The sequence below is a fragment of the Ovis canadensis genome, chromosome X, assembly GCF_042477335.2.
Source record: "Ovis canadensis isolate MfBH-ARS-UI-01 breed Bighorn chromosome X, ARS-UI_OviCan_v2, whole genome shotgun sequence".
Taxonomy (NCBI): Eukaryota; Metazoa; Chordata; class Mammalia; order Artiodactyla; family Bovidae; genus Ovis; species Ovis canadensis.
Window position 1 is genome coordinate 106,764,956 of NC_091727.1, and position 26,576 is coordinate 106,791,531.

Sequence of the window (26,576 nt, forward strand, 5' to 3'; positions counted from 1 at the left end):
CCCTGTGATGGTCATTTGAACATGATTTCATCCAGATTCTTTTTTTTTATTGAGCTCAGAGGAGTGCAAGTGGTTCCCAGAGGCTGCTGTTGCTCATAAAATATGGAGAGTTATTTAGTTTTTGGAAGCAGGGGTTAATGGTGGCAAACCATTAGGATCACTTGGTTAGTTTTAAAACAGATTCCTGGGCCCTACTCACAGAGATTCCAATTTAACTGTTATCAGTCGGTTTTAAAATCACCAGGTGATTCTAAAATAGAGTGAGGTAGTACAGTAGAACGGCTAGCATACAATATAGTATAGCTACAAGGTTATTCTAGATTCATCACTTGCCTCTACTGCTTGATATAAAGGTTGATGTAAATAATATTTTCTTAAAAGTCACTATAACTCCCTGGTCCATTGGTTGGATGAGTGACTCTTTACTGATGTAACTTCAGCTTGACATCCTCTTCCAGTACAGTCCTGTCTCATTCACATTAAAAACCTGCTCAGGTAAATACATGCCTACATCAATAATTTCTTGAAGCATTCTTGGACAGCTACGTCATTTGCAGTAGCTGCCTCATCACTTTTACATTGTGAAGGTTGACTCTACCCTTGAACTGATAAAATCAGCCATGACTGGCATTAAAAGATGAGCTCTGATTCTTCCTCTCTCTTATAAGGGTACTAATCCCATTCATGAGGGCTCTACCCTCAGGACCTAATCACTTTCCAAAGGCCCCACCTCAATATCATCACATTGGGACATTAGGATTTCAACCTATGAATTTTGGGGGCATACAAACATTTAGTCCATAAAAGTGGTAAAGGAAAACTTCATGGAAAAAGGGTTAAATAAGGAAGACCTGAAAGAAGTTCCTGAGGTAAGCCATGCATATTTCTGGGGAAGAGCCTTCTTGGCAGAGGGACTAGCCAGTGCAAAGAGCTCAAGTCAGGAGTGTGCTTGATGTTTTAGAAGAAACAAGGAGCCTGGTGTAACTGGAGGGAAGAGATGAGAAGAGTGGTAGATAGAGTTCATGGTGGCAGTGGTAACAGGTGGGCAAGCTGCTCAGGGCCCTGTAGGCCCTTTTAGAACTAGATTTTAACTTTGAGATCAAAAGACATTAGATGGTTTTGAGCAGGGGATGGAATGATCTGACTTATGAAGGGCATGCTGGTTGTTGTGGGGGGAAGGGTGAGGATGGGAAGAGGGAGGCTGTCTCGGGGTATCTGGGGAAGTATTCAGACGTGTCTGGGTGTTCTTGTCTCCTCTTGTAGTCTCCCCTTGTGGGAATGGTGGTGAGTGGGGGAGTCTGTGAACCTGGACTTTGTGCCACAAAGTTAAAGGGTGAAATAAATCAGACATGAAAGCGTGCCTAGCATTTGTAGATGTGGTTTCTCTGAATGAAGAGCCAAACAAACACGTCATGGCAACTTCTTGTCCTCTTTTATCTCTTATTCCATCTCACATCCCCCTCCCAACCTATTCCTTGACACCTTTTCCCCCTTCAGTGACCTAGGTCTTTTATTCTGCTTTACCTCCTGCTTTTGACAGAGAAAGACTTCTGCATTGATATTAGTGGAGATTTTATTATATATATATATAGCACCACTTGTGAAACAGCAATGGGCAGGAGAGATGCTTAGTGTGTAAATGTTCCCTGCACTGGGAAAAATCAATACCGTAAATGTGGACTTAATGGGACCCCTTAGGGAAGGGAAACTGGGCAAGGTAACATTCTAGTTGATTGAAACATAACCCACTCTTCACCCCTGCTTTTTTTCTCCTTTTTTTTTCTTCTGTGCATTAGTTCTTATTTCTAAGTCTAAAAATAATGGGTTTTATTGTGTACTTATCGTGTGCCAGGCACTGTGCTAGGTGTTTTACAGACATTGTCTTATTTAATCCCTGTAACAACTGATGATGTAGACTTTATATTATTCCATTTTAAACCTGAGGAAACTGAGGCTCGGAGAAATTGAATAACTCACCCAAGGTGGCACAGTTGGTTAATGGCTGAGCGCATCTGTGTGATACTGAGGGTCAGCCTATTCGTGTTTCTCTCTCATGGACTCTGCTGTACATGATTCCTGGACTCAGACAGGGTCTCAGTGCTACTGCGCTGGTCACCTGGGAGGTACTTAGGTTCAGGGATGCAGGAACGGGGGAAGATCAGGAGCCCGGGCTGTGCAGCAGAAGGCTTGGGAATGAAGCCCATTTATTATTATTTTAAAAAGCCCCAACATCAGCTTGTTTTCTTGTAACTAGGCTCTTCTAGTGGATTGTGGAAAAGCAACATTTAGTTCATTGATAACAGCATTAAAATGTTTCTAAGTGGTGTATGCAGTCCCTTTGGTCGTGTCTGACTCTTTATGACCCCATGGACTGTAGCTTGCCAGGCTCTGTACATGAGCTTCTCCAGGCAAGAATATTGGAGTGGGTTCCTGACCCAAGGATCAAACCTGCATCTCCTGCGTCTTCTGCATTGGCAGGTGGACTCTTTACCACTGAGCCACGTGGGAAGCCCTTATTGTAAGTGGTAAAGCTCCTTAATTTGGTACACCTAATTTTTATTTTTTGCAGAGGGGGTTGGTGGTGGGGTGGTGGGCAGTGGTGCAAGAAAAGAAACCTGAATTAGCTATAAATCTGAAACCCAGGCTTTTATCTGTACATACTGTTCCATTTCTTTCAGTCATAGTTGGTAACAGGAGCTAATGTTACCAGAGGGACAAAGTGAGACCCTATTTTAATAAATAGATAAGAAAAAAATCACTTATTGTTCTATGCACATGAATTCTTCCGTCATTTAAAAATGTCTGAAAATATTTACTTTTTTTGAAAAGAGTAAAAGCTCTTCTTGTCATTTGGTTTATCCTGCTCATTTGCTTCGGAGAAGGCATTGGCACCCAACTTCAGTGTTCTTGCCTGGAGAATCCCAGGGATGGAGGAGCCTAGTGGGCTGCCGTCTATGGGTTCACACAGAGTCAAACACGACTGAAGCGACTTAGCAGAATTTGAATGAGATGTCCTGTGCTGGATAACATCCATCTGCCCCTTCAGATTCCCTCTCCATCCTTCTCCACCCTGCTTTCTGCCTTGGGAGAGGAGCCTGACCTATAGGGATGACATGAAAGGCCTGACCATCCATAGTCAGGCCTAGATGGTAAAGTGAAAGTGAAATTGCTCAGCGTGTCTGACTCTTTGCTACCCCTTGGACTGTAGCCTACCAGGCTCCTCTGTCCATGGACTTTACCAGGCAAGAGTACTAGAGTGGGTTGCCATTTCCTTCTCCAGGGGATCTTCCCAACCCAGGGATCGAACCCAGGTCTCCTGCATTGCAGGAAGATGCTTTACCATCTGAGCCACCAGGGAAGCCCTGGTAGTAAGGGCATCTCTAATTCCTGTTACTAGCCCTGGGCACCCTGTCCCCACCTTTATACATTGCAGGCTGATTCTTTATCAACTGAGCTATCAGGGAAGCCCTCCATTTATAATTGTCCATTTATTAATCTTCACTCTCTAACATATCCATTTTGAGTGTGTCATCTACTTCCTGCTGCGACCCCGACTGACACAGGTTTCGAGTGATGTCTGTACCTTTATTCCACGTACAGGTCTGAGACATCAGTTTCAGAGTGGTATGACCACACTACTAATTTGAATGTACAAAGTCCCATGCAAGTCCGATGACTGGGTAGTGTCAGAGAGCACAGGGACAAAGCAGCAATCACAGATTGCTGGCCATCAGATTCCTGTGAAATGGGTTTCAGGAATCTGGGTATGGATAGATCACGATTGAGCACAAGATAGGACCAGATCAAGAGTAATGGTGACCTGTTTGACCTCTTTTCTTCCCTGCCAAGATCCTTCCAGCTAGGCCTTGGGTCTCAGGTTAAGACAGAAGACCCTGTGGATTGCATTCAGTGCCCACATTTGGTCCAAGAAGCAGGGTAGGAACATCTGGTTCAAATAAGGGACTTAGGAAAGGAGTTTGAGTCAAGAATGACAGTGTGACCCAGCAAAACACTGGGGTTCATGAGCTCCTTGAGGGAACACAGTGTGACTGCCTTGCTCACTGTTGTCCTCTCATGAGCACCCAGCCAATAGACTGCCAAAAAGTAGGCATGCTATAAATATCTGAGTGATTGAGTACAAGATGATGAAAGAGCATGCTGACTTAATGCACAAAGAAGTCAGGGGGTTACCTTAGGGAGAATCCTATCCCAAGCAGGGAGGTCCATGTTTGGAAATGGGAGCCGTGATTTAAGCCCCAGCCACGCACTGCACACAATCCTTTGGGCAAATTTAGCCTGCCAGAGCCAAAACAGAACCCACGGTTGGGTTGCCACTGCTAGGTTTTTTTTTTTTTTAAACTTTTTATCTTATATTGGAATTCGATTGATTAGCAACGTTGTGATAAGTTTCAGGTGTATAACAAAGTGATTCAGTTATACATATACATGGATCTGTTCTTTTTCAAATTCTTTTCCCATTTAGCTTGCTACATAATATTAAGCAGAGTTTTCTGTGTTATATAGTAGGTCCATTTTAATATTTATTCATTTGTTTTTGGCTGTGTTGGGTCTCTGCTGTGGCACACGGGATCTTCATTGCAGTATGTGGGCTCTAGAGCCTGAGGGCTCAGTAGTTGTGGCGCTTGGGCTTCATTGCCCTGAAACATGTGGGATCTTATTTCCCTGACTGGGGATTGAACCTCTGTCCTCCACATTGTAAGGCAGATTCTTAACAGTAGATCCATTTTAGATATAGCATGCCCACTACTAATTTTATTTATTTATTTATTTTGTCCACTACTAATTTTAGATGGAGAAGATTTTGTGCAAATGGGGATCTGATTTGATGGAGGTGTTCTTGGGGCTTAAGTAGCTGTTTGAAAATGTAGGGAGATTTTAATTTACTGAAATCAAAATATGTCTGCAAGATCTCTTTAATTAGAAACATGGGGAATGCCTTTTTCAGGCATTCTTGTTGAAGAACACAAGGTCAGATAAAAGATTTCGTGGCAAGTCAGTGCATTATAGTTGTGTTGACACTTCCACTGGCAGGACTAATAGTTTTTCTTAAGAGTACAATGTGCAAGTGGGATGTTTTGGGTTTTAAAAGTGAATCTGTATGCATTTAGAGGATCTTTGCTTTATCATTTCTCCCTAGACAGGCCTCCCGAGGACTTCTACCTGGCAATGATTGGTGGGGAGGATGGCAATTAAAGTCATAGCTGTGCTTTCAGTTAAGAAGGCAAGTTCCAGAACTTCCCTGGTGGCCTGGTAGTTCAAATTCTGTGCTCCCACTGCAGGGGGAGTGGGTTTGATCCCTGGTGGGGGAACTAACATCCCACATGCTGTGTGGGACCAAAAAAAAAAAAAAAGAAAGAAAAAGAGAACAAATAAACAGTTAAAAAGAAATCCCCCTCACTCCCCCAAAGAAGGCAAGTTACAATGCTGGATAGCTGGGTGTTTGGGATATATCAGATCATGCCTCCGGGAACCTTTTCAAATTTACAGATACCTTCCTATCCCAGGACAATCAGAATCAGTTGGGAAATTACAAATTTAAACTTTGTATCAGTTTGAAGCAGCCTTTCCCCTTCCAAAGATCTGAAATGGGAGGTTAGCCTGAATTCCAAGAAGCATGAACAATCCCTTTGGGAAAGATTGGGTTGGTGAGGATTTAGGCTCAACCACTGGTTGATCCAGAGTGAATGTCCTCCTTTCCATCCAACCCCTGAGCTTTTCACGTTTCAGGTTGGTCTAGGCACCTAGAGCTGGTGGGAGAGAGCACCATCACAGCCCTGCTGAGCACCAGCAGACAAAAAAAAAAAAAAAATGAGGTCATGCCTTTCTTTTACACAATTTTAATGTAATTCTCACCAGCATTAGCAAAAATTGCTTTTTGGTGGCTGGAGAGAAGCAAAGAGCACTTGACTGTCTTAACATCCTTATCCCTGACAGACTGTTAAAATGGAATACTGTTGCAATGGGAAGATCAGCTTCAGAGACTCTGACAAGGGGCAGGAGGTTCAAATCAACCTTGATTAATCCATCTGCTTTGAAAACTGGTTGTGTAAAATAATCAAGGTCATAAGGAGACACTTCAGTGCCCAGATCCTGCTCACAGAGTGATTGTTCTATCTCCTTCATGTAAACACTAAATGTGCCATCAGGATGGTAGCGGGGGAGGGATTCAGAAAAGGAAAGGGAAGGTATGGAAGGGAGGGAGGGGAAAGAGTTTAGAGAGAAGGGATGAAAGCCAAAGAGGGAGGGGATGGAAAAAAGTGAGGAGTGAAAAAAGAAATGGGAAGTGGGGGAGGGGCTAATGAGTCAGCCCCAGCAGGAGCTGACAGAACCCCTAGGGGGTGCTGGGAGCAAGCCTGGGGAGCCGAGGGAGAAAGTCTAGATTAGGAGGAGGAGAAAATGTTGTCAGATCCAGGAGGGGTGTGTGTGTGGGGGGTGCGGGGAGGGAGTGGGGTGCGTGGGGGGGGGATCTGACATTTCAAATGCCAAGTCCCAACAGGACGGGAGCAGCATTCATCTCACAGAGGCTATGAGGCTCTGTACTTAAGGAAAATATGACAGGAGTGCAGTTCTGGGGTGCATGGCAGAGGTGGTGACAATGACCTTTCTATACCTGTCTGCCTAGGGGTTCATCAGCACAGGACCCAGTGTTGCCCCAAGGTTGGCATCAGGTGGGTTGGAGCCTAGTGGGGACAGACAGTGCCAGTGCCCCCAGGGCCTAGGTAGACATAGAGAGGCCAGGGGCACAGCTGTCTGAGCTATTCAGGGGGCCTTCCTGTGGAAGGGATATGAAAGATTCCCAACGTTTTGGCGGCTGTGTGGGCCCATGCCTCCACAGCACTGGCCTTGCTTCCCCCTCGTCTGTCTGCATACTTTACCCGAGTCTCAGGCTCCTACCTGGGCCTGGGCCGGGATGAGGACTGTGCTTGAAGGAGAGTGAGTCTAAGAAACAAGAGTGGGTGGAGTACAGAGAAGAAAGGCTGGGACAGGGTGGGTGTAAGCAGAAGTTGTAGAGTCATATAGATGTAGGAAATTGGAGAAAAGGAAGGATCCGTGTGATAAGAGGAGGAAAGAACCAAGAGTCCCTCATTCCTCATCTCTCCCACTTTGAGCCTTGGAACTTCAGAAATTATCAATTTCTGAACTATAGTCTGCTTCTCTGCTGATGATTTGTGAGCAGAATATTTTTATGGATTCTCTGCTAATTTGACCCTGAATAATTTCTCTTGCCTCACAGATGGTAGATGGCATGTTGTTGTTCAGACAGTTGTGTCCAATTCTTTGTGACACAATGGATTGCAGCATGCCAGTCCATCACCAACTTCCAGAGCTTGCTCAAACTCATGTCTACTGAGTCGGTGATGTTGTCCAATAATCTTATCCTCTGTTATCCCCTTCTCCTCTTGCCTTCAATCTTTCTAGCATCAGAGTCTTTTCAAATGAGTCAGCGCTTTGCATCAAATGGCCAAAGTATTGGAGTTACCACTTCATCATCAGTCCTTCCAATGAATAGTCAGGGTTGATTTCCTTTATAATTGACTGGTTTGATCTCTTTGCTGTCCAAGGGACTCTCAAGAGTCTTCTCCAGCACCACAGTTCAAAAACATAAATTCTTCAGTGCTCAGCCTTCTTTATGGTCCAACTCTCACATCCGTACATGACTACTGGAGAAACCATAGCTTTGACTAGACGGACCTTTGTTGGCAAAGTAATGTCAAGGTAGATGGTATAGGTAGATGGCATACTCTGGTTGTACTTGTTCTAAAGGTAGATGGCATACTTCAGTTGTAATTGTTCTAAAAATCATAACCATTGCTCAGATCCCATCCCATATGTAACATCTAGCTTTTTCTGGGTCATGGCTATAGTGGTGATGGTACTGGAATGCTGAGGGCATCAAGTAAATGGTTTCTGAAGCCTCATCTTTTTATAAACATTAATTCATTTCAATGTGATTGAAGTCAGTGGGCTACCCAGCCCGCCTGGCCCTGCCTCTGTATGTGGGTCCTCAGCTGCTCCACCAATCAGGAGCCTTTTAAAAGATCTGGCTACTCGCTTAACCTGTTCTCCAAGGTGGGGAGGTGTGGCTGGCTTCTCTTGCCAGATACATTAGCTGCTTCTTGAAGCACCCTGGGGATCCAGGCTTCAGGGGTTCTGTTGGCTGTTTCAGAAAGGATTGGATGCTCTGTGCTTTATGTGTTGCTTCTGGCTGACTGCTTGCAGCAGTCTGAGAAAGCCAAACACCACAAATATTTGTCTGAGGTGGTTGTTACTTAGAATCTCTGATGTCAAGGGAGGCAAAATTAATCCTAAAAGCAGGAGGAGTCTCTCATTGGCCTTGGGAATGCACGTGACTGTATTTGATTCATCCCACGTGTTCAGTAACCATCCTGAGTTTCCAGGAACACCTAATAACATTTTAAGATCTTTCATAGTAGAAAGAAGAGATTACTGCCCTTTCCATTGGTAGTCAACAAGCATGTCTCTGGCACTACATGGTATGTTGGAAGGAGCACTGGACTGAGGGTCAGAGCACTGGTTCTCAGCTGTCAACATGGTGAACTTGGACAACTGGGTCTCAATGCTCTCATCTGTAAAATGGCAATGTTGGCTTAGTGCAGTGTTTCTCAAACTTTCACATGAATTGGAATCACCTGGAGAGCTTGTTAAATCACACATTATTGGATCCATCCCTCAGAGTTTCTTTCTTTTTAAAAAATATTTTAATGTATTTATCTGGCTGTGCTGGGTCTTAGTTGCAGCAAATGGGGTCTAGTTTCCTGACCAGGGATTGAACCCAGGCCCCCTTAATTGGGAGTGGGGAATCTTAGCCACTGGACTGTCAGGGAAGTGCCCAGAGTTTCTTATTTTCCATTGTAGTTTATTATAAGATATTGAATAGAGTTCCCTGTGCTATACAGTAGGACCTTGTTGCTTATCTGTTTTATACATAGAAGTGTATATCTGATAATCCTGAACTCATAATTTATCCCTCCCCCATCTCCCCTTTGATAACGTAAATCTCAGAGTTTCTGATCCAGAAGATGGAGCATGACAATTTGCATTCCCATAAATTCCCAGGTGATGCTAATGTGGCTGGTCTGGGGACAACACTTTGAGAATCACTGGACTTGGCGACCTCCCCAAGATGGTCTCTTTCTGAAATGTTGCAATTGTGTGACTGTGTAGAGCATGGTGTGTGGTAGGGAGTAGTCAGAGGAAATGGAGGGTCAGCTCTGGGCCAGTATTTTAGCCAGAGTTAGAGGCAGCATCCCAAGGGGCATAGTACATGAATCTCTTTCCTAGTGTACCACATGCCTGAAATCTTGACTGCAAGTCTCTTGGTTGGCTTAAGGTCCTTATTGAAATATAAACATACTCCCTGGGAAGAGAAGGCATATATCAGTCATTAGTTTCCTGAATCCACTCCCATCATTGATGAGGTCCTGGAGGCCTGGGATATAGAACAGACAGATTTTGTAGGTAAGACAAGGGTGAGAGCAAGGCTTGCTTCTTAGAGAAGGTATCTGAGTAGAACGAGGACAGTGGGTACATAAGATATTGAATATTGACATTGTTGTTTAGTTGCTCAGTCGTCTTTGACTCTTTGTGACCCCATTGCCTGCAGCATGCCAGGCTTCCCTGTCCTTCACCATCTCCTGGAGTTTGCTCAAACTTATGTCCATTGAGTCGGTGATGCCATCCAACCATCTCATCCTCTGTCGTCCCCTTCTCCTCCTGCCTTCAATCTTTCTCAGTATCAGGGTCTTTCCCAGTGAGTTGGCTCTTCCCATCAGGTGGCCAAAGTATTGGAGCTTTAGCATCAGTCCTAGCAATGAATATTCAGGGTTGATTTCGTTTAGGATTGACTGGTTTGATCTCCTTGCTGTCCAAGGGACTCTAACAGTGTCCTGATGTCATAATGTTTCATTAGTCACTATTCAATAGTGTAATAATGTCACTATTCAATAGTGACATTGAGTAGTGATAAAAACCAGCCTTTTAAAAACAGATAAACTTTGTTTTTTTTAAAATTTATTTTAATTGGAAGCTAATTACTTTACAGTATTGTAGTGGTTTTGCCATACATTCACATGAATCAGCTATGGGTGTACACATGTTCCCCATCCTGACCCTCCCTCCCACTTCCCTCCCCATCCCATCCCTCAGGGTCATCCCAGTGCACCAGTGCTAAGCACCCTGTCTCATGCATTGAACCTGGACTGGCGATCTATTTCACATATGATAATATACATGTTTCAATGCTATCCTGTCAAATCATCCCACCCTCGCCTTCTCCCACAGACTCTAAAAGTCTGTTTTTACATCTGTGTCTCTGTTGCTGTCTTGCATATAGGGTCATCATTACCATCTTTCTACATTCCATGTATATGTGTTAATTTACTGTATTGGTGTTTTTCTTTCTGACTTACTTCACTCTGTGTAATAGGCTCCAGTTTCATCCACCTCATTAGAACTAATTCAAATGCATGCTTTTTTTTTTTTACATAGAATTTTATTTTAAGTTTAAATTTTTATTTTTACTTTATTTTACTTTACAATACTGTATTGGTTTTGCCATACATTGACATGAATCCACCACAGGTGTACATGCGTTCCCAAACATGAACCCCCCTCCCACCTCCCTCCCCATAACATCTCTCTGGGTCATCCCCGTGCACCAGCCCCAAGCATCCTGTATCCTGCATTGGACATAAATTGGCGATTCGTTTCTTACATGATGGTATACATGTTTCAATGCCATTCAACCACAGTACAATTAACAAGTTCAGAAAATTTAATACAGATATAACATTTTATTTAACCCGCTGATTGTATGCCATTTTTTTTTAGCTGATTAAATAGTGTTTTCACAGGGTTGTTTGCCCCTTCAGTACAGGATCCAATCTAGAGTCAGGTACTGTTTTTTTGTTGTCATGTCTCTTTAGCTTCTTTTAATCTGAAATATTTCCAAAACCTTTGACTTTTATGACACTGACATTTTTGGAGAATAAAGTCCTTTTTGAAAAATAGAACATTCATCATTTGGGGTTTGTGTGATGTTTCCTCATGTTTACACTAGGGTGCTGTGTCATTAGCTAGAAGACTAATGAGAGATGCTGGGTCCATTCTGAGGCATTACAAAGCACATGTAGCCATCTGTCCTTCGTTGGTAGTGCTAATCCTGATCACTTTGACCAGGTGTTATCCATTTCTCTACTGAATGTGCTGTGCTATGCTGTGTTCAGTCACTTCAGTCATGTCCGACTCTTTGTGACCCCATGGACTGTAGCCCACCAGGCTTCTCTGTCCATGGGATTCTCCAGGCAAGAATACTGGAGTGGGTTGCCGTGCCCTCCTCCAGGGGATGTTCCTGACCCAGGAATCAAACCTATATCTCCGGCGTCTCCTGAACTGCAGGCAGGGTCTTTACCCACTGAGCCACCTGGGAAAGCCCCTCTCTGCTGTATGCTTAGTGTGGTTTCCCTTGCAAATCATAAGGAATCCATGGGAATCGTGTTCCATGTGCAGGGCCTAGCAAGTACAAAGCTCTGGATCAAGAATATGCCTGGAGTGTTGGCAAACCAGCATGAATGCAGTGTGGCTGCAGGGGAGTGGAAGAGGATGAGCCCAGGAGGAGACATCAAAGAGGTGGGGGGGGGGGAGACCATGAGGGCTTTACAGGCCATGGCAAAGAATCTGGCTTAATACTGACCTGAATGGGAAGTGACTGACGGTTGAGAAGAAGCTGCTTGTCATTATTTAGTTTTTTGTTGCTTTTATTATTTAAAATTTTATTACTGAAAAGGCCCTCACATGTTTGGAGGGCCTGGGTTTCAGTGAAGCAACCCATTCCCAGAAGTGGGCAGTAAGTGGGGACTTAAATTAAGGGGCAAGGCAGAAGCCTAAAGAAGTGCTGGGACCCAAGATCTTGAGTGGACCAATGGGATTTGGTGGTGAAGCCCTAAGCACTGTGAGAAGCCCCTTTGGATTTCCTGCCACTGGTCTGCACGAGAGTTAGAACCTAAGTGAGGCTTAGACTACCGATGGGGGCAAATGATCTATTTGGAACGAGAGGGGAGCTGCAGGGACCCAGAACCAGGCAGAGCTCAAGCCCTAGTAGCTGACTCTGTTTTCCATAGTGAGAACACAATACACTTAACAAACAAATCCATCCTCGTGGTACAAGTGCACACACCTTCTCTCTCTCATGCCATTCCCATTTTCCACTCTGTCCCTCAATTGCCAAACATGTAATAAGATCTGTTTATATATCAGATAATTCTAGATAAACATCTGCTTTATTCACTATGCATAGCCTTTGACTGTGTGGATCATATCAAACTGTGGAAAATTCTCAAAGATATGGGAATACCAGGCCACCTTATGTGTCTCCCGAGATATCTGTATGCTGGTCAAGAAGCAAGTTAGAACCATACATGGAACAATGACTGGTTCCAAATTGGGAAAGGTGTACATCAAGGCTGTATATTGTCACCCTGCTTATTTAACTTCTATGCAGAGTACATCATGCGAAATGTCAAGCTGGATAAAGCACAAGCTGGAATCAAGATTGCCAGGAGAAACATCAATAACTTCAGGTATGCAGATGATACCACTCTTACAGCAGAAAGTGAAGAACTAAAGAGCCTCTTGATGAAAGTGAAAGAGGAGAGTGAAAAAGCTGGCTTAAAACTCAACAGTAAATAAATGAAGATCTTGGCATCTGGTCCCATCACTTAATGGTAAATAGATGGGGAAACAATTGAAACAGTGAGAGATTTTATGTTCTTGGGTTCCAAAATCATTGCTGATGGTGACTGCAGTCATGAAATTAAAAGACGCTTGCTCCTTGGAAGAAAAGTTATGACCAACCTAGACAGCATATTAAAAAGCAGAGACATTACTTTGCCAACAAAGGTCCATCTAGTAAAAGCTATGGTTTTTCCAGTAGTCATGTATGGATGTGAGAGTTGGACTATAAAGAAAGCTGAGCACTGAAGAATTGATGCTTTTGAACTGTAGTGTTGGAGAAGACTCTTGAGAGTGCCTTGGACAGCAAGGAGATCAAACCAGTCAATCCTAAAGGAAATCAGTCCTGAATATTCATTGAAAGGATTGAAGTTGAAACTGAAGCTCCAATACTTTGGCCACCTGATGCGAAGAACTGACTCATCAGAAAAGACCCTGATGCTGGGGAAGATTAAAGGCAGGAGGAGAAGGGGATGACAGAGGATGAGATGGTTGAATGGCATTACTGACTCAATGGATAAGTTTGAGCAAGCTCTGGGAGTTGGTGATGGACAGGGAAGCCTGGTGTGTGTGCTGCAGTTCATGGGGTCTCAAAGAGTCAGACATGATTGAGCAACAGGACTGATGTACCAGATGACACCTAACCATAGAAGCAGGTCCTCATAGGCAATGTCTTGCTGTTGTTAGCTAAAGTTAAGAAGTGATTCAAGGACTGCCCTAGTGGTCCAGTGGCTAAGAATCTACCTTCCAGTGCAGGTTATGTGAGTTTGATCCTTTGTCAGGGAGGTAAGATCCCACATGTCATGGGGTTAAGCCTTAGTGCTGCAACTATAGCACTCGTGCTCTGGAGCCCATGGGCCACAGCTAGAGAGGAACTTGTGCTTGTGCACTGCAACAAAGATCCTGTGTGTGGTAACTAAGACCCCATGTGGCTAAAAAAAAAAAAAAAAAAGGTGATTCAATGATACTGATTCCAGGATCAATTAATAACTACTGAGGGAAGGAAGTGAAGAAGAACTAAAAAGAACCTCTTGATGAAAGTGGAAGTGGAGAGTGAAAAAGTTGGCTTAAAGCTCAACTTTCAGAAAACTAAGATCATGGCATCTGGTCCCATCACCTCATGGCAAATAGATGGGGAAACAGTGGAAACAGTGGCCGACTTTATTTTTTTGGGCTCCAAAATCACTGCACATCGTGACTGCAGCCATGAAATTAAAAGATGCTTACTCCTTGGAAGGAAAGTTATGACCAACCTAGGTGGCATATTAAAAAGCAGAGACATTACTTTATTTATTTATTTATTGTGTACCTGTGTTTCTGTTTATTTTTTTAATTTTAACTGGAGGCTAATTACTTTACAATAGTGTGGTGGTTTTGCCATACATTCACATGAATCAGCCATGGGTATACATGTGTTCCCCATCCTGACCCTCCCTCCCACCTCCCTCCCCATCCCATCCCTCGGGGTCATCCCAGTGCACCAGCCCTGAGCACCCTGTCTCATGCATTGAACCTGGACTGGCGATCTATTTCACATATGATAATATACATGTTTCAATGCTGTTCTCTCAAATCATCCCACCCGTGCCTTCTCCCACAGAGTTCAACAGTCTGTTCTTTACATCTGTGTCTCTTTTGCTGTCTCTAAAAACAGATGCATTACTTTACCAACAAAGGTCTGTCTCGTCAAGGCTATGATTTTTCCAGTAGTCACGTATGGATGTGAGAGTTGGACTTACAAAGAAAGCTGAGCGCTAAAGAATTGATGCTTTTAAACTGTGGTGTTGGAGAAGACTCCTGAGAGTCTCTTGGACTGCAAGGAGATCAGTCCTGAGTGTTCATTGGAAGGAATAATGTTGAAGCTGAAACTCCAATACTTTGGCCACCTGATGTGGAGAGCTGACTCATTTGAAAAGACCCTGATGCTGGGAAAGATTGAAGGCAGGAGGAGAAGGGGACGACAGAGGATGAGATGGCTGGATGACATCACCGACTCAATGGAGATGAATTTGAGTAAACTCTGGGAGTTGGTGATGGGCAGGGAGGCCTGGAATGCTGTGGTCCATGGGGTCACAAAGAGTTGGACACGACTGAGCTACTGAACTAAACTGAAGGTGGAATAGGGGGTAAGAGGGAGATGAGGAGTTTTCAGTAGGTATAGTAGAGGGTGGGCTTCCCAGGTGGTGCTAGTGGTAAAGAACCCGCCTGTCAATGCAGGAGACATAAGAGATGCAGGTTTGATCCTGGTGTTGGGATGATCCCCTGGAGGAGGGCATGGCAACCTACTCCAGTATTCTTGCCTGGAAAATCCCATGGATAGAGGAGCCTGGTGGGCTACAGTGCAAAGGGTCGCAAAGAGTTGGACATGACTGAAGAGACTTAGCACACATGTATTCATGTTTAGTAGAGGGTGGAGATTAAGATTATAGGCCCCAGAATTAAACTGTGTTGAAATCCCACCTCTGCTGTTTACTAGCTGTGTGATCTTGGGTGAAAAACTTAACCAATTTGTTCCTATGTTTCTTCATCTGTAAAATGGAGCTAATAATAGTACCTGCCTTACAGATTTTTTGTGAGGATTAAATGGGTTAATATATTTAACACACATAGAACAGAGCCTGATAGAATTATTGCTTGTTAAATATTAGCTATTAACATTATCATTATTGGTGCCCATCTTTGAGGGAATGATTCAGATGAAAGGAATCTCCAGATATTACTTGCCTCTCATTTTCTTCCATTACGCTAAATTCAGAGTCCTGAGTCTTGAACGAGAGCAATGAAAATCACTCTTCTCTTCATGCATTTGAGCTAAGTTTAGACAGTTTTAGGGCTTCCCTTGTAGCTCAGTTGGTAAAGAATCTGCCTGCAGTGCAGGAGACCTGGGTTCAGTCACTGGTTTGGGAAGATCCCCTGGAGAAGGAAATGGAAACACACTCCAGTATCCTTGATCTGGAAAATCTCTTGGACAGAGGAGCCTGGTGGGCTGCAGTCCATGGGGTCGCAAAGAGTTGGACATGACTGAGAGGCTAACACATATACTTCATGGATTTGAGCTAAGTTTAGACAGTTTTAAGACACAAACACAATAAAGAAATCAGACCTTGTATGGAGTACATATTTGCTAACATCATTTTAATAATTATTCTTTGTATGTAGAGTAATTTATGAAATGTTGTTGTTTAGTCACTATGTTGTATCTGACTCTTTGTGACCCCATGGACTGTAGCCCGCCAGGCTCCTCTGTCCATGGGATTTCCCAGGCAAGAATACTGGAATGGGTTGCTCTTTCCTTCTCCAGGGATCTTCCCAACCCAGGGATTGAATCTGTGGCTCCTGCATTAGCAGGTGGATTCTTTACCACTTAGCCACCTGGGAAGCCCCAGTTTATGAAATCAGTTCAATTCAGTCACTCAGTTGTGTCTAACTCTTTGAGACCCTATGGACTGCAGCACTCCAGGCCTCCCTGTCCATCACCAACTCCCAGAGGTTACTCAAACTCATCTCCATTGAGTTGGTGATGCCCTCCAACCATCTCATCCTCTGTCATCCCCTTCTCCTCCTGCCCTCAGTCTTTCCCAGCATCAGGGTCTTTTCAAATGAGTCAGTTCTTCACATCATGTGGCCAAAATATTGGAGTTTCAGCTTCAGCATCAGTCCTTCCAATAAATATTCAGGACTGATTTCCTTTAGGGTGGACTGGTTGGATCTCCTTGCAGTCCAAGAGACTCTCAAGAGTCTTATCCAATACCACAGTTCCAAAGCATCAATTCTTCAGCACTCAGCTTTCTTCACAGTCCAACTCTCACATCCATACATGACCACTGGAAAAACCATAGCTTTGACTAGATGGACATTTGTTGGCAAAGTAATATCTCTGCTTTTTAATAATCTGTCTAGGTTGGTCATAGCTTTTCTTCCAAGGAGCAAGCGTCTTTTAATTTCATGGCTGAAGTCACAATCTGCATTGATTTTGGAGCCCCAAAAATAAAGTCTGTCACTGTTTCCACTATTTCCCCATCTATTTGCCATGAGGTGATGGGACCAGATGCCATGATCTTCGTTTTCTGAATGTTGAGCTTTAAGCCAACTTTTTCACTCTCCTTTTCACTTTCATCAAGAGGTCCTTTAGTTCTTCTTCGCTTTTCTGCCATAATGATTGTGTCATCTGCATATCTGAGGTTATTGATATTTTTCCCTGCAATCTTGATTCCAGCTTGTGCTTCAGCCAGTCCAGCATTTCTCATGATGTACTCTGCATATAAGTTAAATAAGCAGGGTGACAATATACAGCCTTGACATACTCCTTTCCCGATTTGGAACTCATCTGTTGTTCCATGTTCAGTTCTAACTGTTGCTTCCTGGCCTGTATACAGAATTCCCAGGAGGCAGGTGAGATGGTCTGGCATTCCCATATCTTGAAGAATTTTCCACAGTTTATCATGATCCACACAGTCAAAGGCTTTCACATAGTCAATAAAGCAGAAATAGATGTTTTTCTGGAACTCTTTTGCTTTTTCAATGATCCAGCGGATGTTGGCAATTTGATCTCTGGTTCCTCTGCCTTTACTAAATCCAGCTTGAACATTTGGAAGTTCATGCTTCACGTACTGTTGAAGCCTGGCTTGGAGCATTACGTTGCTCATGTGTGAGATGAATTTGATTGTGTGGTAGTTTGAGCATTCTTTGGCGTTGCCTTTCTTTGGGATTGGAATGAAAACTGACCTTTTCCAGTCCTGTGGCCACTGCTGAGTTTTCCAAATTTGCTGGCATATTGAGTGCAGCACTTTCACAGTATCATCTTTTAGGATTTGGAATAGCTCAATGTAATTCCATCACCTCCACTAGCTTTGTTTGTAGTGATGCTTCCTAAGGCCCACTTGACTTCACATTCCAGGATGTCTGGCTCTACGTGAGTGATCACACCATCGTGATTATCTGGGTCATGAAGATCTTTTTTGATTAGTTCTTCTGTGTATTCTTGCCACCTCTTGATATCGTCTGCTTCTGTTAGGTCCCTACCATTTCTGTCCTTTATTGTGCCCATCTTTCTTTGAAATGTTCCCTTGGTATCTCTAATTTTCTTGAAGAGATCTCTAGTCTTTCCCATTCTGTTGTTTTCCTCTATTTCTTTGCATTGATCACTGATGAAGGCTTTCTTATCTCTCCTTGCTATTCTTTGGAACTCTGTATTCAAATGAGTATATCTTTTCTTTTTTCCTTTGTTCACTTCTGTTCTTTTCATAGCTGTTTGTAAGGCCTCCTCAGAAACAACCATTTTGCCTTTCTGCATTTCTTTTTCTTGGGGATGGTCTTTTTTTTTTTTTTTTCAGAAGTCAAAGATGTTTATTGTTCTACAGACACTTCTGAAAAGAGATCTAATTGAGAAAATATACAAAGCACTTCAAGAGTTTTTATCTCCAGAGAGCACCAAAGTCTGACTGGAGGTGTCAGAGCCCTCCTCTTCAGGGCTCGGGCTGAGAACAGTTAGCATATCGAACGATCAGTAAAAACATGCAAAAGTGAGAAGGAAAAGGAAAGTAAACGCTGCATTCCCCCAAGCAGAGGGGGCCGGAATTCCAGAGAGGAGGCAGGGTTCCCAAGTACCAGCTGGCTCTCCCTCCCCTCCCCCCCACCCATGGTTTCCTACAAGAGCTCTACCCCAAGACAGCAGGGAGCCCCCCTCTCTTCCAAGGACTGAGCATCCCTGCTCAGTTCTCAGCTGGCAGGGTCACCCCTGCACAGGAGAAGACACCCCCACTCTGTTGCTCTGTGGCTGTGGCCAGTGCCCCCAGCCCTGGCTCTTTCCTTCTTTGGTTCCACCCGGAGATTGATTGTGCTTGACAGACTTATCTGAACCCCCCACCCCAAACTCCAGGCTCCCACAGGTGGGCTGAAGGCACTGACTGGAGTCCTGGGGACAGCCCCAGGACAGCCACCTTCCCTTGTGCTCTGGGCGGGGTGCGGTGGGGGTCCATCCTTGGGCATGTTCCCTCCATCCTCAGTTCAGGTCTGAGAGCCGCAAAGTAGGGGATGCGTGTGGAGCAAGCAAAAGGCCTTTTAGGCCCTTCCCAGCTGTGCAGACAGTCCTGAACCTCACTCCACACCCTCTCCCCTGACCCCAGCCCTTCGCCAGAACCCCCACATGCCTGGTTCCTTCCGTCCTGTCCTTCCCCTTGGGCCACCAGTGCTGCTGTGGGCCAGGGCCCCAGGGACCTGACCTCAAGATGCTGGTCACAGAAACCATCTTGGGGCATCCCCTCCCTCCCCCACACCCGAGAGGTCAGCAGAGGGGGAGGCCTTGAGAGGTCACAGCTCTGGTACAAGGAGGCAGGCAGGGCTGGAGAGAAACGGGGAGAGAGACATCACATCTACGGGGAAGGCGTCCAAAGTACAAGCTAAGCAGGGTAAGGAGGGCCAGAGAGTGGCCGGAAGAGAAGATGAAAGAGGGTGGGGGCGGGGCCTGAAGGGCAGGGCGGGGCCTGGAGGGCGGGGGCGGGGCTTCACACCACCCCGCAGATGAAAAAATATGGAACGCTTCACGAATTTGCGTGTCATCCTTGCGCAGGGGCCATGCTAATCTTCTCTGTATCGTTCCAATTTTAGTATATGTGCTGCCGAAGCGAGCACTTGGGGATGGTCTTGATCCCTGCCTCCTGTACAATGTCACGAACCTTCATCCATAGTTCATCAGGCACTCTGTTTATCAGATATAATCCCTTGAATCTATTTGTCACTTCCACTGTATAATCGTAAGGAATTTCATTTAGGTCATACCTGAGTGGTCTAGTGGTTTTTCCTACTTTCTTCAATTTAAGTCTGAATTTGGCAATAAGAAATTCATGATTTGAGCCACAGTCAAGCTCCTGGTCTTGGTTTTGCTGACTATATAGAGTTTCTCCATCTTTGGCTGCAAAGAATATAATCAATCTGATTTTGGTATTGACCATCTGGTGATGTCCATGTGTAGAGTGTTCTCTTGTGTTGTTGGAAGAGGGTATTTGCTATGACCAGTGCGTTCTCTTGGCAAAACTCTGTTAGCCTTTGTCCTGCTTCATTCTGTACTCCAAGGCCAAATTTGCCTGTTACTCCAGGTGTTTCTTGACTTCCTACTTTTGCATTCCAGTACCCTATAATGAAAAAGACATCTTTTTTGGGTGTTAGTTCTAGAAGGTCTTATAGGTCTTCATAGCACTGTTCAACTTCAGCTTCTTCAGCATTATTGGTCAGGACATAGACTTGGATTACTGTGATATTGAATGGTTTGCCTTGGAAATGAACAGAAATCATTCTGTCATTTTTGAGATTGCATCCAAGTACTGCATTTCAGAGTCTTTTGTTGACTATGATGGCTACTCCATTTCTTCTAAGGGATTCTTGCCCACAATAGTAGATGTAATGGTTATCTGAGTTAAATCCACCCATTCCAGTCCATTTTAGTTCCTGATTCCTTAAATGTTGACGTTCACTCGTGCTGTCTCCTGTTTGAGCACTTCCAATTTGCTTTGATTCATGGAGCTAACGTTCCAGGTTCCTATGCAACATTGCTCTTTACAGCATCGACTTTAGTTCCATCACCAGTCATGTCCACAACTTGATGTTTTTGCTTTGGCTCCATCTCTTCATTCTTTGTGGAGTTGCTGCTGCTGCTGCTAAGTCGCTTCAGTCATGTCCGACTCTGTGCGACCCCAGAGACAGCAGCCCACAAGGCTCCCCCGTCCCTGGGATTCTCCAGGCAAAAACACTGGAGTGGATTGCCATTTCCTTCTCCAGTGCATGAAAGTGAAAAGTGAAAGTGAAGTCCCTCAGTCTTGTCAGACTCTTAGCAATCCCATGGACTGCAGCCTATCAGGCTCCTCTGCCCATGGATTTTCCATGCAAGAGTACTGGAGTGGGGTGCCATTGCCTTCTCTCTTTGTGGAGTTAGTTCTCCACTAATCTCCAGTAGCATACTGGGCACCTACTGACCTGGGGAGTGCATCTTTCAGTGTCCTGTGATTTTGCATTTTTGTACTGTTCATAGGGGTCTCAAGGCAAGAATACTGAAGCACCTTAAGCTGTGTGGTGCTGGAGCAACTGTGAGGAGATACCCCATGTCCAAGGGCAGAGGAGAAGCCCCAGCAAGACAGTAGGAGGGGCAAAATTGTATTTAGAATCAAACCCCATACCCACCAGAGACGCTCATAGGGCTCAAACATACCTTGTGAACACCAGGACCTAGAGACCCCACAGAGACTGAGAACTGTGTTTGGGTATCTCCTGAGGAGGTACGGGTCATCAGTGGATGGCTGCAGGGGCAGGGGCTCTGGGTGCAGTAGACTGGGGTATGGCATAAGCCCTCTTGGAGGAGGTTGCCATTAACCCACCATAGAGCCACCAGAACTTACACAAGACTGGGGAGACAGACTCTTGGAGGACACAAACAGAACCATGTGTGCGCCAGGATCCAGGAGAAAGGAGCAGTGACCCCACAAGAGACTAATCCCAGACTTGCCTGTGAGTGTCAAGGAATCTCTGGCAGAGGCATGGGTCATCAGTGGCCTGCTTCAGGGCTGGGTGCACTGAGAGTAGCAGTGTGTGCATGGCACCTTTTGAAGGAGGTAGCCATTGTCTTCATTACCTCCATCATAGTCTGGCCTCAGGTCAAATAACAGGGAGGGAACACAGCCCTTGCCCATCAACAGAAAATTGGATTAAAGATTTACTGAGCATGGCTCCGCCCATCAGAACAAGACCCAGTCTCTCCCTCAGTTAGTCTCTCCCATCAGGAAGCTTCCATAAGCCTCTTATCCTTCTCCATCAGAGGGCAGACAGGATGAAAAGCTCAATCACAGAAAATTAACCAATCTGACCACAGCTTTGTCTAACTCAATGAAACTATGAAACATGCAATGTAGGGCCACCCAAGATGGATAGGTCATGGTGGAGAGTTCTGATGAAACACTGGAGAAGGGAATGGCAAACCACTTCAGTATTCTTGCCTCGAGAACCCCATGAACAGTATGAAAAGGCAAAAACTTTATGGAATACAAGTACTTTTATGTTTATAATGTGACTGATTAAATATTCACAAAATCCTGTGTGTTGGGCTAGGCAGAGATAATTTAGCCCCATTTGACAGAATGGAAAACTGAGGCCAGTAAGACTGTACCTTATATTACCCCATCCCTAAATAGAACAAAAAGAATAAGAACTTGGACCTTTTAGTTCCAAGCCAGTGCTCTTCCTACTCTACTGGGCAATAACCAGCCCAAACCAATTTTGGCTCCTTTCTGTTGCCAGAATCCTATTCCAGAGTCCTGTTTGGGACACTTGACTCCATCCCCTTCTCTGTGCTTAATCGCTCAATCTCATCTGACTCTTTGTGACCTCATGGACTGTATCCCGCCAAGCTCCTCTGTCCATGGAATTCTCCAGGCAAGAATACTAGAGTGGGTTGCCATGCCCTCCTCCAGGAGATCTTCCTGACCCAGGGATCGAACCTGCATCTCCTGTATCTTCTGCATTGCAGGCGGTTTCCTTACCACCAAGCCATTTTCTATTCCATGTGAAAGGCTAGGTTGGATATTCCTGAGATTCTTTTTAAGGCTGGGGGAATGAGACACTTAAAGAGTCATCCTGGGTTAATGAAAGCATCAGGTCCACAGTCCAGGGCTCGTGTGAGTCTTAGGCACCAAGTGCCCACTTGGCTGAGTGAGCCCTTAGGAGTCATTGCATGGTAAGTTCAATTGTACCATAAGGGTGGCCATCTGCTGTGTTTATCCTTTAGGAAGAGTCCTGGGACTCAAGAGCTGCTGGACTAGACTGGCAGGTCCCTCAGTGTCAAGCTGTGTGAAGCAGCTGGAGCTGTTACGGGTGTGCAGTGCTCAGGAAACCTTGCCAAAGATGCAGACAAAAGAGATGTCAGTGGAAGCATCCTTTGTAAATTACATCAGCTACAGATCTCTGGATGAGTTCAAAGGGGGAAAGAAAAGACTCCATCCACTCAACTGCTCTCTCAGTTTTACTCAGATGCAGTAATCTCACTTCACAGCACAATCACAGTGCATTTGTATCTTTTTATAGCTCAGTCCTAAAGAACTGAACTTGGCATTCCCACAGCCCCAGAGACCTTCATGCTCTTGTAGTCAAAGCTAAGGCCAACTTGAGGAAGTCCTTCTTCCCCCTGACTACCATTCTGGAATGGGATAAAGATGGAAGAAAATATAATTAATTTATGTATTTAGCTGCAAAAACTTTATTGTTTCCATTTGGTCCAAGACTTGGGAGAGGGCTCCAGGGTGGGTAAAAAGCCGCCTAGCAACTGCAAAGACAAACTTCATGCAGAATCTCTGACATCAGGGGGGCTCCTCAAGGGCCGCTGGGCTCTTAGTCATGCTTGAGGGTGAGTCTTTTAAAGAGATATTTGCCCAGCCCAATCGGGCAACCAGCCAACCTGTGAAGGCTGGTCAGGTGGTTGCCATCTTCTTGATGAGTTTCAGCTACTCCTCCAGGAATTCACAAAGGTGGGAGTCTGCATGGGCAGAACCCAGGGCATGCAGGCCCAAAGGCCCAAAAGGGCCTGGCTCAGGTTCTTCTCCATGAGAATGGAGGCTTCCTAGCATCTTTGGTTTCATCCCACTCATCTTGACATGGCTTCTGAACATTCTGGAGGAGGGCATGGCTGCTGTGCTGGTTTTGTATTCTTCTTGGCCAATTCACAGAAATAGCCCACAACCTCCAGTACCTCAGGGTGGAAATAGAAGCCCAGAGAGAGGCAGGTGTCAGAGGCCTGTAGATGCATGTTGATCAGTCTATTGATGGCAGCCTTCGCCTCGGTGGAATAATTCTAAGGAATGTGAGAGCTCATGGTTGATTGGTAATAAGGAATTAAGCTCAAAAAATGGTGTTGGCTGGTCCCAGTGATCGAGGATAGCTGAGTGGCTGATTTCGAAGGTTGCAACTGGAAAAAAGTCTGGAAAGTTGTTGGAGGCTGGGGCAAGGGGAGTCCCTGGGTCTGTTCCAACCAAACGTTGTTGAAGCAAGAGACAAATCTGTGGGCGTGCAGAGTGTACTGCCTATACTTTATTTTTTGTGTAATTTGTTATGGAAAATATCAAACATGTACTGTAGCAGATGATACTCCCATAGCGTATCTTTGGTTCACCCCAGATTTTAGCTGCATCTCTGATGGACAGTTTCATGTCCATTGACTCAACTCACAGTAACAGTATCCTGCCTTTAACATGTTCCTCTTGGGCTTCCCAGGTGGCACAGTGGTAAAGAATCCGCCTGCCAATGCAGGAGATGTGGTTCAATCCCTGGGTCAGGAAGATCCCCTGGAGAAGGAAATGGCAACCCACTCTAGTATTCTTGCCAGGATAGTCCCATGGACAGAGGAGCCTGGCGGGCTACAGTCCATGGAGTCACAAAAGAGTTGGGCATGACTTATCGACTAAACAACAACAACTTGTCTTTCTACTTTCTGCCTCAGGACCTTTTCCCATACTCTGGGAAACCCACAACCAGTGAGGAGGGATGAATGAATGTGTTTTCCACCCATACTTTAGGCAGTCAATTTGGGAGGCATTTTATATGGATCTCAGCTTGTCCTGGAGAATTTAAGCCCCTACCACCCACAGTGGTGAGCTCAATAACATTCTTTTACTGGATTTTCTACCTTCTTTATGATAGTCTTCCAATTGCCTTCATCCTGATCCCCGGAAGTGATTCCCCAGATAAATTACTAGTACCCATGTCTTTGTCTCAGGCCCTGCTTTTAGGGGACTTAAACTAAAAAATATGCAAAAATAGATTAAACTATATTATAAATCCCCACATACTGATCACTCAGCTCAACAATGGTGAACTCAGGGCCAACCTTACTTCATTTATACATCATCCAGCTCCAGATTATTTTGAAGCAGATCCAAGATACCACATAAAGATGTACTTTAAGCTGCTTGAACCTCCTTTCTACTCTGGAAGGTGAGTTTTAGAGGGTAAATCGATCAGATTATTTTGCAGACTTGGCACTTGTCCTTTAGTCTGCAAATATTGTTAATATACCAAGATTTTATTCTTAGTATAGAATAATCATACCTGTCTCCTAGTTACAAAATCTGAAAGCATTAAGTTCATCTAGCAGCTCCCCTATTCACTGATCCCCGTGGCTCTCTGTGTCCACACCACAGTTTAAAGCCCAAATGCCTCAGCCTGGAGTTCACTTTAGTTCAGTTCAGTCACTCAGTTGTGTCCGACTCTTTGTGACCCATGAATCGCAGCACGCCAGGCCTCCCTGTCCATCACCAACTCCCGGAGTTCACTCAAACTCATGTCCATCGAGTCGGTGATGCCATCCAGCCATCTCATCCTCAGTGGTCCCCTTCTCTTCCTGCCCCCAATCCCTCACAGCATCAGGGTCTTTTCCAATCAGTCAACTCTTCGCATGAGGTGGCCAAAGTATTGGAGTTTCAGCTTCAGCATCAGTCCTTCCAATGAACACCCAGGACTGATCTCATTTAGGATGGACTGGTTGGATCTCCTTGCAGTCCAAGGGACTCTCAAGAGTCTTCTCCAACACCACACTTCAAAAGCATCAATTCTTCGGCACTCAGCTTTCTTCACAGTCCAACTCTCCCATCCATGCATGACCACTGGAAAAACCATAGCCTTGACTAGATGGACCTTTGTTGGCAAAGTAATGTCTCTGCTTTTCAATATACTGTCTAGGTTGGTCATAACTTTCCTTCCAAGGAGTAAGCGTCTTTTAATTTCATGGCTGTAATCACCATCTGCAGTGATTTTGGAGCTCCCAAAAAATAAAGTCTGACACTGTTTCCACTGTTTCCCCATCTATTTCCATGGAGTGATGGGACCAGATGCCATGATCTTCATTTTCTGAATGTTGAGCTTTAAGCCAACTTTTTCACTCTCCTCTTTCACTTTCATCAAGAGGCTTTTTAGTTCCTCTTCACTTTCTGCCATAACGGTGGTGTCATCTGCATATCTGAGGTTATTGATATTTCTCCCAGCAATCTTGATTCCAGCTTGTGCTTCTTCCAGCCCAGCATTTCTCATGATGTACTCTGCATAGAAGTTAAATAAGCAGGGTGACAGTACACAGCCTTGACGTACTTCTTTTCCTATTTGGAACCAGTCTGTTGTTCCATGTCCTGTTGCTTCCTGACCTGTATATAGGTTTCTCAAGAGGCAGGTCAGGTGGTCTGGTATTCCCATCTCTTTCAGAACTTTCCACAGTTTATTGTGATCCACACAGTAAAAGGCTTTGGCATAGTCAATAAAGAAGAAATAGATGTTTTTCTGGAACTCTCTTGCTTTTTCGATGATCCAGTGGATGTTAGTAATTTGACCTCTGGTTCCTCTGCCTTTTCTAAAACCAGCTTGAACATCTGGAAGTTTACAGTTCACGAATTGCTGAAGCCTGGCTTGGAGAATTTTGAGCATTGCTTTACTAGCATGTGAGATGAATGCAATTGTGGGGTAGTTTGAGCATTCTTTGGCATTGCCTTTCTTTGGGATTGGGATGAAAACTGACCTTTTCCAGTCCTGTGGCCACTGCTGAGTTTTCCAAATTTGCTAGCATATTGAATGCAGCACTTTCACAGCATCATCTTTTAGGATTTGAAATAGCTCAACTGGAATTCCATCACCTCCACTAGCTTTGTTTGTAGTGATACTTTCTAAGGCCCACTTGACTTCACATTCCAGAATGTCTGGCTTTAGATGAGTGATCACACCATCGTGATTATCTGGGTTGTGAAGATGTTTTTTGTACAGTTCTTCCGTGTATTCTTGCCACCTCT

The 26,576-nt window shown here is 44.6% G+C and overlaps 1 long non-coding RNA gene and 1 other non-coding gene across 2 annotated transcripts in view; one reads left to right on the plus strand and one right to left on the minus strand.

Moving 5' to 3' along the window:
• Positions 1-26,576, plus strand: part of LOC138931170 (uncharacterized) — an 854,662-nt gene that overhangs the window by 138,645 nt on the left and 689,441 nt on the right. The window lies entirely within an intron of this gene.
• On the minus strand, positions 19,295-19,401 carry LOC138931294 (U6 spliceosomal RNA). Its single transcript, XR_011446536.1, has one exon. It is a non-coding gene; the product is annotated as a U6 spliceosomal RNA (small nuclear RNA).